This window comes from Mytilus galloprovincialis, chromosome 11 (assembly GCF_965363235.1).
Source record: "Mytilus galloprovincialis chromosome 11, xbMytGall1.hap1.1, whole genome shotgun sequence".
NCBI classification, from domain to species: domain Eukaryota; kingdom Metazoa; phylum Mollusca; class Bivalvia; order Mytilida; family Mytilidae; genus Mytilus; species Mytilus galloprovincialis.
Genome location: NC_134848.1, coordinates 25,315,658 through 25,320,138, shown reverse-complemented (window position 1 = coordinate 25,320,138; position 4,481 = coordinate 25,315,658). Strand labels below are relative to the sequence as shown.

Below are 4,481 nucleotides of genomic sequence, written 5' to 3'. Positions count from 1 at the left end.
CCTGTAAACAAATTGTTGAACCTATTCCCCCTGTAATTTATAATCATGGAAGATTTTTGTTTTAGAGCTAAATGAGCAAGCCACTCCTGTCTTGCACCGTTCTTTTCGTCACCCCTTGGACCTAAAACTTCTGAAGCCATACGAATTAATCTGATGGATGATGGCTCAGAATTGTGTTTGAAACGAGAAAATTTTGGCAATGAATCTCTTCCAATAGGTGGATTTTGTTTTGCTAATTCTTTAAGTGATTTTGTTATTTCATTGTGGAAGCATAAAAGTACATGTGCACTGCAATAAAAGAAATTAAGTTTTGATATGTCGTTCTCATTTAAATCTTCTGTTAATTTTAACTTTCTCCATTCATCAATAATTTCATTTGTTTTTTTCATCACGCTTGAACGATCACTCATCATAGCTGTAAGTTGCAACAATAATTTATTAATAGATATGCTTTGAAGATCAGCAAACTCATTTAAAGAGTCTTTTTTTTTTTTTTTTTTATTCAACAACAGTATTGCTCGCTGTTAACAATTACTCCACTGACACAGCTATCTCAGTGAAGGTCCCTGTTTCATTAGTACCAGAAGTTCAGGGATTCTTCAGGTAGATAAACTGCATATTGTTAGTCGTTTACAAAATATTATAAATATTACATCAATATAGATAAATAATGCTATTCTAATTATATTAAAGTATTTATATTATATAGTCTTATTTTCGGAAAATTTTCATAGTTCATCCGAGTTTGGGATGACTTCTATCAGTTTCCATGTGTTTCCGGATAACGGTTTTTTCAATCAATATCGAAAAAGATTGTAATCATCTTTGATCTACATCATTATTCAGGTAAGACAGCTATAATTTGAAAGAATAATAGTCGTACGGTAATCAAAGAACAACTATGCTGTTTTTTGGTTTTTTTTTTTGTAATGTATAATGCCTCGTACCAGATTATAATATAAATATTGTAATTAATGTCTATCAAGCATCATAAATAAATACAAAATTAGATAATAAATTAATTAATACACAATGATAACTTTACCAACCATGTTATCAGTTCAAACAATTCAAATACACTTAAATAATTTTCCTAATATTCCTTTTCTTTCATGGTTAAAAAAATTGTTTTGTAGAACGAGCCTATTTCTAAACTCAGTTTAAAAAAAAAAAAAAAAAAAAAATTATCTTCTTTGTTCTAAACTCTGACAAATAGTGTATTTTGTGAATTGAAAATATAATAACTGTAAGAAAAAAATTAATATCATAATATTCTATATCATTTATTTTGTAACCCCAAATCAAATTTTTTAGTGTTAAAATGTGTTTTCCAAGTTTAACTTTTTCTAACAGATTAAATATGTCTTTCCAAAATTTATCAAGAAAGTGGCATGTAATAAAAAAGTGTTCATAATCTTCTGTAATATTACAGTGATTACAGTTTGAGTTTTGGCATATTTTCCATTGTTTTAATAAAACTTTGTTTGGAGTCTTTAATTGTTTGAGCAACAGTATCTGAATCCTCCCTTGTCACTGATTTATATCCTAATGATAATGTACCGGATTTTGTATGTACTCCTAAATCTATTATTTTTAGTCCTTCACGACCATTGCCATCTGAGAAAATGTCAAATTGCTGACAGTTAGCCAATGTTTCACTCACACGATGTTTAGCCAAAACATGTCCTTCATCACATATATTTGAAATTGTCGATCTACATGGCAAATCTGATGGTACAGAGTCGAGCAAGTTGTTGCTTACAATATTTATAACATTATAAATTTTGTTTGCAGAAATATCACTGCCATGGAGATCCATAATGCATGTTCGCATGCTATCCGAGTATCTGAAACCTTCCTTTGTCATGTTTGTAGATACTTTTTTATTTTGATTTTCTGCCTGAATTATATCTAACTGATCATTTGCAACACTTAACTCTCTATTTAGATTTAATGTTTCAAATTTTTGATATTAAATTTCTTCGCATGAGACAATCTGTGAATTTTTATTTTTTTTTTCATTCTTTTTTTTTGGCAAAATCTAATTCAATAGCTCTTATTCTTGCTTTTAGACCACTGTTTTCTCTGTTTAAAGCTTTATTCTTCTCTATTATTTTTCTTTCTTTCTTTTCAAGCTTTTTCTGTTTTCGCCTTAATCTCTTACAGAAATTTTCCTTTTTCAAAGAGGTCAAATTTTCTATTAAAGATTTATTTTCTTCTTTTAAGTTTACATTTGCCTCCTTTGTCAACCTTATTTTTTTAAGTTCCTGGTTTCTTTTCACTGATTCAGATTCATTATTCCTGATGTTTTTCTTTTGATCAACAATTTGTTCCTTTAACACTTCATTTTCAAAACACAACTCAGTCAAAACTTCTCTTTGATTTGCTACAAGTTTTAAACAATGCCTTTTTAATGATCTATCATTTTTCTGCATATCTGTTTGTAATTTTGGTTGTAAAGTACTATTAAGAAACTTAAAGAATTTGGATGATTTAAAAGTGTCAAGATCTTCATTTTGTCTATTTTTCATGTAACTTTGAAAATTGTCATTAATTTTCTTGTATAAATATAGAACTTTATGTTTGTTCACAAGCATGCCTTCTGGCAACATATTGTTGGTCCATTCAGACACATCTGACCATGTATAGGAATACCGGTTTTTGAAAAGACAGATTTCATGGAAAGCTTTCACAGTTAAAAGAGTACTTGATAAATTTTCTGGTGGATGGAGCAGAGTTGACCGGCGTATACCTAATGCATCACATACATTTCCTATACTTTCATTATTAAAAGTTGTAGGCTTTTCTTGAGGAGTTAACTGATAAACAATATTCTTTAAATTTATGTTTTTATTCACATTGTTCATTACACTTCTGGTGATATTGGCCCATTTTTTTGGTACCGTAACAGCAGGCATGGCATAACGTAAAACATCTTCAAGGGTTGCATATATAGGACACTCCATTTCCTGCACCAATGTGAAAAGTAGGGCATATTGTACATTTGTGATTGACTGTATTCCTACAAAAGAAAACACATGTATATACATTGTAACAAGTATTAAATAAATCATCAGAAAATGCTAAAACAAAACAGCAGTTACCTGTATTGCATTATTTTATTAGTACAATTTTAAACCCATCTATTAAATAAGATCCAAATGACTTTTAAGATTTATATATTCAGAATTTATAAACAGTTTTTTTTGTTCCTTTCAATAATGTATTAAAATATGTATAATATCTGCACATTAATCCCCCAAAATTGTCTCTCTACACAGAGAAAAAAATAAATAAGGCTATGACTGACGACGGAAAAATAAACTATTTGTCTCAGAAGTTTTATCCCTCTCTCCTGCTGCACCCCCCCCCCCCCCCCCCCCACCACCACCAAATAAACCTGGGGAAAAAACTAAGTCCAGACCTGTGGGAAATTTGAGCAGCACTTCCCCTACAATAGACAGTATCAGTTTCAACCCCACCCTATTTCACCCAGGCCAGAAGGAAGGAATATTGTTGCGAAAAAAAAAAAAATACAGGAGAAAGAATGGGGGGCAGGTCTCATTTATCAGACATGAGACCATCCAATTCTCTCTTTTTCAATATTTATTATCATTTCTTACATAAAAATATATAATCTTACCTGCTTTTATCTTTTTGTTGATCAAATCATGTAAAAATTCCTCATTCCAGTCACTCAAGTCCATTAATTGTCGACGTTCCATTTTTTATCTGTAAATTGTTGACGTTTGACGTAACGTTTACTTTTGTGGCGTCGTTAGTAACGGAAGAGTACAAAGGTCATGACCGGCAAAGGAGTCAGTTTCGTTAGTTTCGAACTCTCAACTGTATTTTGAAGAAAAAATTCTCAGCTTTCTAATGATACATTTTTCAAATATTAAACTAATTGGGAACCATTTGTAAAACTCAAGTTAAGACTTTTAATATATTTTTTAAAATTAAAGAAAAATATATTATCTAAATACGAAACTGCCGCTTTTAATTGGACCATAAAATATATTCAAATGGCGACTGGCTCATTTACTGGCGAAGCCATGAAATTCACCCTTTTAATCAACAAACGCAAATTTTTGAACGTGAATTCGGGAAGAAATTCTATACTCGCTGATCAGACCTTTTCAGATAAACAGGAAAATATGCAAAAAACTTCTTTTGCAACGAAATTTGGCAGAACTTATTAGTGGGTTACAGTTGTTTACAAAATATTGTTTACAGTTTGTGTTATATATGTGACCTTGTCAGGGACAAAGAATTCAGGATGTCAAATGACATTTTGGGTGGGAAATTAAAGTACAACATGAAGAGTGGTTTATCTGGACCTACAAATTACAAGGAAGTTATTTTGCCGAATATAAAACTGACAATGGACTTCATAAACAACAATGGTACAGCATGATGATTGCTTTAAAAAATATCGGTGAAACACATTTTAATATTTCTTCTTTTATTATGCGTATATT

At 30.4% G+C, this 4,481-nt stretch overlaps 1 long non-coding RNA gene across 1 annotated transcript; it reads right to left on the bottom strand.

The window, feature by feature from the left end:
• Window positions 1–2,832: 2,832 nt before the first annotated feature.
• On the bottom strand, window positions 2,833–3,738 carry LOC143051074 (uncharacterized). Its single transcript, XR_012970577.1, has 2 exons — window positions 3,644–3,738; window positions 2,833–3,022 (listed from the first exon to the last, which is right to left on the bottom strand). It is a non-coding gene; the product is annotated as an uncharacterized LOC143051074 (long non-coding RNA).
• Window positions 3,739–4,481: the final 743 nt, after the last annotated feature.